General features: G+C 49.0%; 1 pseudogene; it reads right to left on the reverse strand.

Annotated features, from left to right (window-relative positions):
• Positions 1–1247: 1247 nt before the first annotated feature.
• On the reverse strand, positions 1248–2263 carry LOC129490710 (glycine cleavage system H protein, mitochondrial-like; annotated as a pseudogene).
• Positions 2264–12867: the final 10604 nt, after the last annotated feature.

The following is a 12867-nucleotide window of genomic DNA, read 5'->3' on the forward strand; positions in this document are numbered from 1 at the left end:
TGCAGATTCAGTGTCTTGGTATAGGAATACGTCAGGAGCCTTGTAGACACTTTTGTGGGTTTTGGCAAGAAATACCAGGATAAAATATGCTGTGGTGAAATTCCTGGGGTTAATGTCTAGTCCTGGGAGGAGTGTGAACACCTCAATGTCTAGCATCTTTTTTTTTTTTTTTTTTTTTTCAGAAAATCAAAGTCGGTGATTTATTTTTTATTATGTTAAAGGTGACAAATCTTGGCTTAAGAAAAACCAGATTTGTGACTAAAGGAAACATTTTCTTGGAGCTTTTCATTGTTCTGGCTTAAATTTCCTTTTAAAAAATAACTTTCCAGCTGGGCACAGTGGCTCACGCCTGTAATCCCAGCACTTTGGGAGGCCGCAGCGGGCGGATCACAAGGTCAGGAGATCAAGACCATCCTGGCTAACACGGTGAAACCCTGTCTCTACTAAAAATACAAAAAATTTGCCAGGCGTGGTGGCGGGCGCCTGTAGTCCCAGCTACTTAGGAGGCTGAGGCAGGAGAATGAGGTGAACCCGGGAGGCGGAGCTTGCAGTGAGCCGAGATAGCGCCATTGCACTCTAGCCTGGGCGACAGAGCGAGACTCCGTCTCAAAAGAAAAAAAAAAAAAAAAATTTCCATAAGTTAAAGTTAGCACTTTCACAAATACTAGCAGAGTCACTAAATGAAATACTAACATCAAAACAAAAAATATGATTAACGAAGAAGTATTTTATTATTTTGCTGCAAAGCTATTGCTTCACTGTATAAACATAGCATCAGCAAATGCAGTGTATTGCAAAATTAAGATAGTGTTGTTCCTCATCTGACACTGTACAAGCAACAAAAACCTCTTCACTCCCAGTTATTTCCAATAGAAAGACCATTAAGTATTTCAGCCCAAATCCAGATATGGATATATGCAAGTTACAATATTATATAAAGCTTAAGAATAACAATGTTATCTTTGAATTATGTAATTTTTATAACCAGTTTTTACCATGGATAATTTCATGAATTCTGAATACCAGAGCCTAGACTAAAAATCATAGGATATTGTGAAAAGACGTGTATTATATTTATCTATAATCATTAGAAAGTTAAAGGGCATTTTCTTTCACTAGCAGTGTTAACAGTAGTTTTTCCCCCCATCAGTAATGCTAAAAGTTGCTATTCTAGGTCTTCCATGCACCACTAATTTAAGACAACTCTGCTGGGTTATTTCACACTAGTTTATTCAGGGATTCCATTTTCACTCCTCAATAGATTTTCTCTATCTCTCATATGCTTCTTCACTCATAAGTTCATCTAGTTCTGAAGGGTTACTTAGTGTCATCTTGATCAGCCAACCATCTTCATGACCAGATTTGTTTACAAGTCCTGGATTTTCTCCAAGAGCTTCGTTAATTTCAGTTACTTCTCCTGATAAAGGAGAATAGAGTTCACTAGCAGCTTTCACACTTTCCAAAGCACCAAACTCATCTTGTTCAATTTTGTCCCAACTTCAGGCAGACTACAGTAAACAACATCTCCCAACGCTTCCTGTGCAAAATTGCTGATTCCCAGTGTTCCAATATCATTTTCTGTTGCCATCCATTCATGTTTCTCTGTGAATTTACGCACCGAGAGCAGAGCTGGTCCCGCGCGCAGCGTCCGAACGGCGCCCACCCCCAGCTGCCAGGGCCTCGGCGGGCAGGGCGCGGCAGGTGACAGGGCCGCGCGAAGGGTGCAGAGCACCACCCGCACGCAAGCTCCGCGCCGCTCGCAGCGCCACGTTCGCAGGGGTGCTGGGGGTCGCAGCTCTAAGCCACGGCCAACCGCGCGCGGAGGCGGGGCGGGGCGGGGCCTCTAGTAGGCATCTTTGTTAGTGGGTGAAAATCCTGTGGTGGTAGCTGCGGGGAAAAGGGGATCTGTTATCAGCGCTCCTTTCCTCTAAGTTTTCAGTCCTCTCTCACCCTGGGAGGTGACCTGGAATCACAGGACAATTGGCAGTGTGACAGCCTGTGTACAGGAGAGCAGAGCCTCCCTTTGCCAGATACCTAGAGGTACATTCCAGGCCAGGCCTCTGAGATTTCTTTCTTCTGGCACCAAATCTGTAGTTTGCTGAATATCAAGTAATCCTCCAACACCAACGCACTGTCTACAACTTGAATTCTGACTGTTAGTCCAAGCTGCACCATTTTGTAAGCCCACCCCCCCCCCCCCGACCATTTCGCAGACCATGGTCAGAACGAAACATTCCACGGGGATTCGGGCCGTGCCAAACATCCCGCCCAACCACAGGATTTTCTTATCACACCCGTCTGTGTAACAGTCCAAGCAACCTCCTTATTACTTCTTGCTGGAAAAAGGGCCAAACTGCCTGACCACAAGAACATCTTATCAATATCCATCCAGGCAGCAAGCCATACTGCCTAGATCCCTCCCACCAGTCTGAGCCAACATACAATTCCATTTTATGTCCTTCCTAAGAACATGCTGACTTCAGGGTACAACACTTTCTAATCCAAAATCTGATATTTTCTCACTCCATTTGCCATTCCCCTTCCACCTTCTTTCTAATCTTGTTTGCTCCTCCCTATGAAAGAAAGCCTTTGTCTGCCTAAACTTTGCAATCCTTAAAGATTTTATAGTTGGTACTTCCTTCTGTTGCAATACTCTTAAAATTCAAATGTTTTAATAGAAACCTAATTTTGTTTTATTTTACAAAATCTAGAAACTGCCTCAAAACAATAACAACTTTATTTTCAGTAAGACTCTCCCATTCCTTTTCCATTTTAACTTTAACTGCATCTGCCTGTGGGTCCCCAGCTTTCCAGGGCTCTGTAGCTTCTCTCAGTATAAAGGCTTCTTCTATGGCTGGTCTGAGCAAGCTGGGACATCTGCAGGGGCGGCTCCCCAGAAAGAACTAACTGGGACTTTTAATAACCTCCTTTTGCAGACTCAATATTAGCCTTAGCTTGAAGTCACTGGGCTCAAGCCTTAATTTCCATGTCAGTTATTCATTTGGTTTTTGAAACTAAGTGTTTGAAAAATTCAGCAAAATTACTCAAACATGGTGTTAATATAAGAATTTTTTTTTTTTTTTCCACACAGAGTCTTGCTCTCTTGCCCGGATGGAGCGCAGTGGCACAATCTCGGCTCACTGCAATCTCTGCCTCCCACGTTCAAGCGATTCTCCTCCTTCAGCCTCCTGAGTAGCTGGGATTACAGGCACCCGCCACCACGCCTAGCTAATTTTTGTATATTTAGTAGAGACGGGGTTTCACCATGTTGGCCAGGCTGGTCTTGAACTCCTGACCTCAGGTGAACCGCCTGCCTCAGCCTCCCAAAGTGCTGGGATTACAGGCGTGAGCCACTGCACTCGGCCGACAGTTATATTTTATACCTCAATAAGAAATGCAAATGTATCTATTCCTTTCAGAAAATAAACCCATTATTATTGTTTGTTTTTTTTTTTCTTTAATACGGAGTCTTGCTCTGTCGCCCAGGCTGGAGTGCAGTGGCGCGATCTCGGCTCACTGCAAGCTCCGCCTCCCGGGTTCCCGCCATTCTCCTGCCTCAGCCTCCTGAGTAGCTGGGACTACAGGCGTCCGCTGCCACACTCGGCTAATTTTTTTGTATTTTTAGTAGTGACTGGGTTTCACGGTGTTAGCCAGGATGGTCTCGATCTCCTGACCTTGTGATCCGCCCGCCTCGGCCTCCCAAAGTGCTGGGATTACAGGCTTGAGCCACCGTGCCCGGCCCCATCATTATTTCTATTAAAAACTATGTAGTAGGCCAGGTGTGGTGGCTCACACCTGTGATCCCAGCACTTTGGGAGGCCGAGGCAGGTGGATCCCGAGGTCAGGATCCCGAGGTCAGGAGATCGAGACCATCCTGGGTAACACGGTGAAATCCCGTCTCTACTAAAAATACAAAAAAAAAAAAACAAAAAAAATTAGCCGGGCGTGGTGGCACGCGCCTGTAGTCCCAGCTACTCAGGAGGCTGAGGCAGGAGAATCACTTCAACGTGGGAGGCAGAGGTTGCAGTGAGTCCAGCTTGCGCCACTGCACTCCAGCCTAGGCGACAGAGCGAGACTGTCTCAAAAAAAAAAAAATTATGTAGTAAACAACTAGTCATACGGGAACACTTCTAGGAGTATCAAGTTTCAGCTCATAAAATTTAGCATAAATCTCAGAAATCAAGATGATAGGATATAGAACATAAATAGTCAGTGTCACAAATTTACTCTGCCAAAAGAGGAACTGATGTTTTCATAAATCTATGTAACTCACCAATTATTTACCACATTTTCTTGTGGAAATGTATTTATTTTCTGCAGCCAAAATGAAAGAGTTTTTTTCCATTCTTTTCCTTGGTAGCATTCTAAAAGCTAAGTCTTGGAATTCTGTTTGTAATCACCCAGCCATTTAAAAAAGACACACACGCCTGAGAAAATTCCAGAACTCACTCTGGGCAAGAAAAAGGTAAATGAGAATTGTTAACAAATGGAGTATGAAATTAGGTATTAATTTACTCTGAAACCCACTTCTTTGGTACCCTTTGTGAACATTTTCTTACCCTTTAAGTCCTACTAATAAAATGCAAGTTACAGTTTAAAAGCTGAAGTCAAAATAAGTGAACAAATTTTTTCAAGGTAACAAACCTAAAGAGTGGCAGTACTGATGAGAAAACAAATGTGTCTGACTCACGTGTCAAATCAGGCCATCTAATCACTTGAAAGATTCTCCCACCCCATCCTGCTTATTTAAGTTCTCAAAGACCACCCTCTCAGGAGACACTGCCCTACGCCTCAGTGAGTGCCCCAGATGCTTTTTACTTTGCAAGTTCTTGAACCATTTCACTGGGGTCATGTTTGGGTTTTTTGTCTTTGGGGATACTATCTTTTCTTTCACAAATCTTAGAGAATACAGGTGGCAGAAATTATTTCTGTGCTTTACCTTCAATGGCAGCATCTGATTGGCTGACCAGCAATGTCTCCAAGTAATAAGGTGGGTTAGGCGAAGACAATCTTACTATCTAAAAAAGCCTGGGCACGGTAGCTCACGCCTGTAATCCCAGCACTTTGGGAGACCAAGATGGGCAGATTACCTGTGGTCAGGAGTTCGAAACCAGCCTGGCCAACATGACAAAACACCGTCTCTACTAAAAACACAAAAATTAGGCCGGGCACGGTGGCTCATGCCTGTAATCCCAGCATTTTGGGAGGCCGAGGCAGGCAGATCATGAGGTGAGGAGATAGAGACCATCCTGGCTAACATGATGAAACCCCGTCTCTATGAAAAATACAAAAAATTAGCCGGGCGTGGTGGCGGGCGCCTGTAGTCCCAGCTACTCGGGAGGCTGAGGCAGGAGGCAAGAGAATGGCATGAATCCGGGAGGCAGAGCTTGTAGTGAGCGGAGATCGCGCCACTGCACTCCAGCCTGGGCGACAGAGCGAGACAAAAAACAACAACAACAACAAAATCAGCTGGGTGTGGTGGGCGCCTGTAATCCCAGCGACTTGGGAGGCTGAGGCAGAATTGCTTGAACCTGGGAGGCAGAGGTTGCAGTGAGCCGAGATCGCGCCACTGCACTCCAGTTTTCACGACTCTGTCTCAAAAAAAAAAAAAAAAATCTAAAAAGGTTTGCTTTTCCAAGGAAGACTACACCAGGCGATTCCTCTCAGCCCCGGGGCACCCACCTGCTCCCTTGAGAGGCTACACTCCATACTTCAGGTTGTCTTATGGGAGAAAATGACTCAGGAGCTGATATTCACTAGACATTCTAGCCGACACAGCCACAGTGGATATCTTGATTCATCCCCAGACAGTACTGAAACCCAGGACCAGAAAAAAACTGAAGGGTGGCTGAGGACGCATCACTCCATAAAGTTTCCAAAGGGAAACCTTCACCCAAAAACATTCTGATAAAATCTCTGTGGCTAGGAAAGATAAAAGGAAAAAAGGCACAGATATTTTTTACAATAAAGCGTCAGGGGAATTATTTTCTGCTTTCTTCTCATGGGAAATATTTTCAAACAGAAAACAAAGTGCCATCCAACGCTTTATAAAAAAATGATTAAAATATGGAATATAAAATGCATACTGAATGGCAAAAATTTAAATGCATTCTAAATCTAACGCTTTTTTTTTTTTTTTTTTTTTGAGACAGTTTTGCTCCTGTTGCCCAGGCTGGAGTGCAATGGCGCAATCTCTGCTCACCGCAACCTCCGCCTCCCGGGTTCAAGCAATTCTCCTGCTTCAGGCTCGCGCCTCAGCCTCCCAAGTAGCTGGGATTACAGGCATGTGCCACCACGCCCAGCTAATTTTGTATTTTTAGTAGAGATGGGGCTTTCCATCTTGGTCAGGCTGTTCTCGGTGATCCATCCGCCTCGGCCTCCCATTGTGCTGGGATTACAGGCGTGAGCCACCGCGACCGGCAATCTAATGCATTTTTTTTGTAAATTACTCTTTGGGGAAACAAAATTCAGCCTTAACCAACTATAAACTGCCAATTAACCAATGATTACCTAACCAGGAAATTTCCACCTTGATCGTACAAATTAAGAAACTACATAACTCTACTAAATCAATTATTGAATTTGGGTTTCTCCATCATGCACTTTAAAGTTTTTTCCATCATGCACTTTATATATAAAGTTTTTCTTTTATATATAAAGTTTTAGGGACATAGATGAAGCTGGAAACCACCATTCTGAGCAAACTATCACAAGGACAGAAAATCAAACACCGCATGTTCTCACTCATAGGTGGGAGTTGAACAATGAGAACACTTGGACACAGGGTGGGGAACATCACACACCGGGGCCTGTCGTGGGGTGGGGGGAGGAGCGAGGGATAGCACTAGGAGATATACCTAATGTAAATGACAAGGTAACGGGTGCAGCACACCAACATGGCACATGTATACACATGTAACAAAGCTGCACGTTGTGCACATGTACCCTAGAACTTAAAGTATAAAAAAACCTAAAAAATAAAAAAAGGAATCGTTATAGAAAGTACTATGTAGAGATATAAGAAAAGCAGTAAAATCTCATTATAAAGAAAAATAAATAAAGTTTTATATATAAAGTTTTTCATGGACCACAAACTACAAAACATAGCTAGCTGGGTGCTCTTCAATTCTTGAATTACTCTTTTTTTTTTTGAGACGGAGTCTGGCTCTCGTAGCCCAGGCTGGAGCGCAATGGCGCGATCTCGACTCACTGCAAACTTCGCCTCCCGGGTTCAAGCTATTCTCCTGCCTCAGCCTCCAGAGTAGCTGGGATTACAGGCACCCGCCACCACGCCCGGCTAATTTTTATATGTTTAGTAGAGACGGGGTTTCACCCTGTTGACCAGGCTGGTCTTGAACTTCTGACCTCGGGTGATCCACCCGCCTCGGCCTCCCAAAGTGCTGGAATTACCGCGTGAGCCACCGCGCCCGGCCCGACTCCCATAAATTTTTAATCAAAAAAAAAAAAAAAAGCGGGGGGACTGGAAACACCACGGCCCAAAGCTCTTCTCATTCATGAACCCCACACCCCGAGTCAGGATTTTCCCTTGACTACCGTCCCGTGGTCCCGGCACAATAGGGGAGAGATGCGGCGCTGCAGGTGCAGAGCTGCCCAGCGAGAGCTCCAGGCCATGGCACAGTCACTGCGCAGGGAGGAGACAGGACGCCCGGGGTCCCCGCTGTCAGCCCAGCCGCCATCTTATGGCTGCAGGGGACTGAGGGCCGAGCTGCCCCAAGGACAACTCTGGCCAAGGATTTTGGAGCCGACAGCTGGGAGGCCGGAGTCCCGCCACAGCCACTTCAGACTAGTTCCAACCAGCCCCTCCCCCTCTCTCGGGGTGTCGGACCCAGCAGACTCACCATTTTTCTAGGCTTCCCAGGGGGGTCCTGGCATCTTAGCTGTTGATCTCCCAATACCTACAGGTCACAGGGACACAGAAGCTGGGCCTCTAGAAGCAGAAGACACAGAACAGAGAAGACTTGGAGCTGTGACTGCAGCCAGAGACAAAGGCCGCGCCAAATCTCCAAAGCCGTCCGGTCCACTCCAGCTGCGTGCCTGATTGGATGGATCCCAGCCCAGCATCCCTGATTGGATAACGTTTAACACCCCACCCCCCCTCAGGCCCTGAGTGACAGAAGACGTGCTCAAGGTGCTGGGCTGAATGAAAATAGAGTGAAACCTAAGCTGCAGCTTTTTCAGGCAGGGCTTCCTCCCTGAGCTGAGCCAGGCCTGCCCCAGAGGGTATTTGCATTTAACCAAGTGTAAAAGATCATATGCATTTATAAATAATATATTATATGGCAATTCACAAGTGAAGATAATGTAATAACAATTATTTTAAAATGCCAGATTTTATTACCTTCCCGGCTTCTGGTCCTTTGAGCGGGCAGCCTGAGATTTTAAAAAGAAGACAATCCTCTGAAATAAAATGTGGGCCACATGTGAATTCTAAATTTTCTAGTAGTCAAATTTTAAGAAGAAAGAAGCAACAGGTGGCCTGCCTGCCTGCCTGCCTTCCTTCCTTCCTTCCTTCCTTTCTTTCTTTCTTTCCCTCTCTGGCCCAGGCTACAATCTACTCGGCTTGCTGCTGCCCGCGCCGCAGACTGCCTGGGACTGCCGGCGCGCGCCACCGCTGCCTGCCTTTTCTCCTTTGGATGCAGGCACGCGTTCGCCATCTTGGCCACGCTGGTCGCCAGCTCCTGACGCCGAGTGCTCTGCCCGCCTCAGCCTCCCGAGGTACTGGGACTACAGACGGAGTCTCGCTCACCTAGTGCTCGGTGTTGCCCGGGCTGGAGTGCGGTGGCGTGCTCTGGCCTCGCGGCAGCCTCTACCCCCCGGCCGCCTGCCTTGGCCTGCCAGGGTGCTGGGATTGCAGCCCATGCCCGGCCGCCGCCCCATCTGGAAGGTGGGGAGCGCCTCTGCCCGGCCGCCCCGTCTGGGAGGTGAGGAGCACCTCTGCCTGGCCGCCCCGTCTGGGAAGTGAGGAGCGCCTCTGCCCAGCCACCCACCGTCTGGGAAGTGAGGAGCGCCTCTGCCCGGCCACCCACCGTCTGGGAAGTGAGGAGCGCCTCTGCCCGGCCACCCACCGTCTGGGAAGTGAGGAGCACCTCTGCCTGGCCGCCCCGTCTGGGAAGTGAGGAGCGCCTCTGCCCGGCCACCCATCGTCTGGGAAGTGAGGAGCGCCTCTGCCCGGCCACCCATCGTCTGGGAAGTGAGGAGCGCCTCTGCCCGGCCACCCCGTCCGGGAAGAAGTGAGGAGCGCCTCTGCCCGGCCGCCCCGTCTGGGAGGTGAGGAGCACCTCTGCCCGGCCACCCATCGTCTGGGAGGTGAGGAGCGCCTCTGCCCGGCCACCCATCGTCTGGGAGGTGAGGAGCGCCTCTGCCCGGCCACCCATCATCTGGAAAGTGAGGAGCGCCTCTACCCGGCTGCCCCATCTGGGAAGTGAGGAGTGCCTCTGCCCGGCCACCCATCGTCTGGGAGGTGAGGAGCGCCTCTGCCCGGCCGCCCATCGTCTGGGAAGTGAGGAGCGCCTCTGCCCGGCCACCCATCGTCTGGGAAGTGGGGAGCGCCTCTGCCCGACCACCCATTGTCTGGGAAGTGAGGAGGGCCTCTGCCCGGCCACCTATCATCTGGGAAGAAGTGAGGAGCATCTCTGCCTGGCCGCCCCGTCTGGGAAGTGAGGAGCCCCTCTGCCCTGCCACCCCGTCTGGGAAGTGAGGAGCGCTTCTACCCGGCCGCCCCGTCTGGGAAGAAGTGAGGAGCGCCTCTGCCCGGCCGCCCCGTCCGGGAAGAAGTGAGGAGCGCCTCTGCCCGGCCGCCCCGTCTGGGAAGAAGTGAGGAGCGCCTCTGCCCGGCCGCCCCGTCCGGGAAGAAATGAGGAGCGCCTCTGCCCGGGCGCCCCATCCGGGAAGAAGTGAGGAGCGCCTCTGCCCGGCCACCCATCGTCTGGGAAGTGAGGAGCGCCTCTGCCCGGCCACCCACCGTCTGGGAAGTGAGGAGCGCCTCTGCCCGGCCGCCCCGTCCGGGAAGAAGTGAAGAGCGCCTCTGCCTGGCCGCCCCGTCCAGGAAGAAGTGAGGAGCGCCTCTGCCCGGCCGCCCCGTCCGGGAAGAAGTGAGGAGCGCCTCTGCCCGGCCGCCCCGTCCGGGAAGAAGTGAGGAGCGCCTCTGCCCGGCCTCCCCGTCTGGGAGGTGAGGAGCGCCTCTGCCCGGCCACCCATCGTCTGGGAGGTGAGGAGCGCCTCTGCCCGGCCACCCATCGTCTGGGAGGTGAGGAGCGCCTCTGCCCGGCCACCCATCGTCTGGAAAGTGAGGAGCGCCTCTGCCCGGCTGCCCCATCTGGGAAGTGAGGAGTGCCTCTGCCCGGCCACCCATCGTCTGGGAAGTGGGGAGCGCCTCTGCCCGACCACCCATCGTCTGGGAAGTGAGGAGCGCCTCTGCCCGGCCACCTATCGTCTGGGAAGAAGTGAGGAGCGTCTCTGCCTGGCCGCCCCGTCTGGGAAGTGAGGAGCCCCTCTGCCCGGCCGCCCCGTGTCTGGGTAGAAGTGAGGAGCTCCTCTGCCTGGCCGCTCCGTCTGGGAGGTCTACCACGGAGGCCAGAAGCAATGTGGGGGCTGGACGTGGTGGCTCACGCCTGTGGTCCCGGCACTCTGGGGGGCGAGGCGGGTTGATCACTTCGGGCTAGGAGTTCGAGACCAGTCTGGCCAACTTGGCGAAACATGAAGAATACAACAGACAAACCAACCAACCAACTCAATGACAACAAAACAGGTCTACCCTGGAGTCATACTCTAATTTTTTCTATTTTCCTCCCTTTCTGATCCTTTATCCCACTTTCTTTTTCTTCCTCTTCCTTCTCCCTCTTCTTTGTCAAATAGAGGATTGAGTTATTATCACTGATCCATATAAAGTCCCTCTCTCATTTATTTTAACTCCCACCCCCATTTCTATTCCCCGACTTCCCATGTGCAACCTTCCTAATATGTTTGATATGCATCTTTTTGTTTGTATGTATTTTTAGAAAATGTTTATTGTTTTTGTATGCAAAAAAAATTAATAAAAAAGAAAAAAAAGAAAGAAGCAACAGGTGGAATAAATGGTAACCGTTTAATTAACCCAATATATCCAAAATACTATCATTTTAATATGTGAGCAATGTGTAATTAAGTATATATAATTTTTACTCTAACTTTCTAGCACATCGCAGTTCAGACCAGCCACATTCCAATCACCCAAAAGCAACATATACCCAATAACTGTCACATTGAAGTGCAGCTGTCAGGGTGGGCAAAGGTGTCAGGTGGGCAAAGGGCCTGAAAATCCCTTTTCTGCCAGAGGTAAAGGAAGAGCCAATTCCTACCAACATCTCTCTTTAGTTCCAAGGGTGCAACAGACAGTGACCATAGAAAGAGCAGAGGGCGGCCGGACACAGCAGCTCACGCCTATAATCCCAGCACTTTGGGAGGCTGAGGCGGGTGGATCACTTGAGGTCAGGAGTTCGAGACCAGCCTGGTTATCACGGCGAAACCCCATCTCTACTAAAAATACAAAAATTAGATGGGCATGGTGGCAGGTGCCTGTAATCCCAATTACTTGGGAGGCTGAGGCAGGAGAATCGCTTGAGCCCCGGAGGTGGAGGTTGCAGTGAGCGAGATCACGCCACTACACTCCAACCCAGGTAAAACAGCAAGACTCTGTCTCCAAAAAAAGAAAGAAAAAAAAGAAAGAACAGAGGGCAGCAGAAATAAAATAACCCCAGGTAGACCACTGCTGGCCATGTGTTTTCCGTTTTTGTTCCAGAGATCAGACAGTGAACAAAGGATGATGGGTCCACAGGAGAAGAAAACTCTATGTCTTCAGATATGTCCAGTCTTGACCTCCAATGTATAAATATAGAGAAAACGGATTAAAGGTAAACTTATTTTGCCATTTGGCCTTGGCCCTAATGGTCAGGCTGTGGTTATCTGTTTTCTCCTGTGGTTTATGGGAATGTGTGAGTATAAGCACCAATCACATGCATACATGTCTACATGGATTTATTCATTTCTCTATATTACAAAACATCCAACTTTAAATCAGGGGAAAAAAGTCAGCACTTTAAGGGTGCCCACTGTTAGAATGTAACTAGTAATCAACTTGCCATTAATTTTTGGCATCCTATCTGCACTAGGTGCACATATTAGTTAGCTCTTACAGCATAACAAACCATCCAAAACTTCTTAGCTCATTATTGCAATGGTCAGCCATTTAGGCTGGGCTTAGTGGGGCCATTCTTCTGGTCTCAGCTGAGCCCCTTCAGACATGTATCATCAGCTGCCTGTCAACTAGGCAGCTGTGCTTCTGGGCACGAGCTTCTGCTTCTGGGATTGTCAACAAGGGGCACCTTGCTTCTCCTCCCCGTTGTATCTTATCCTCCAGCTGGTGAACATGGACTTTTTTCATGGAGATGGCAGCATTCTAAAAAACAATTAGAAGCATTTAAAACCACTTGAGCCTAGGCCTCAAACTAGCACACTGTCATGTTCACAGGTTTGTACCACTCTGAACAAATAAGGCCAGCCAGATCTGGGGTTCGGAAAATAGATTCTGGATCTCGATGGGAACACCTGTAAAAGCACCTGGCAATGAGCATGGAACAGGGAGAACAAAAAATTGCTACCATTTGTGCAATCAGAATCATTCTGTTTTTCGGTTTTTTGTTTTGTTTTGTTTTGTTTTTGGATATATGTGGCTTATAGAACTCTTCCACATCTGGCCGGGCGCGGTGGCTCACGCTTGTAATCCCAGCACTTTGGCAGGCCGAGGCGGGCGGATCACGAGGTCAGGAGATCGAGACCACGGTGAAACCCCGTCTCTACTAAAAAATACAA

Source organism: Symphalangus syndactylus, chromosome 9 (assembly GCF_028878055.3).
Source record: "Symphalangus syndactylus isolate Jambi chromosome 9, NHGRI_mSymSyn1-v2.1_pri, whole genome shotgun sequence".
Classification (NCBI taxonomy): domain Eukaryota; kingdom Metazoa; phylum Chordata; class Mammalia; order Primates; family Hylobatidae; genus Symphalangus; species Symphalangus syndactylus.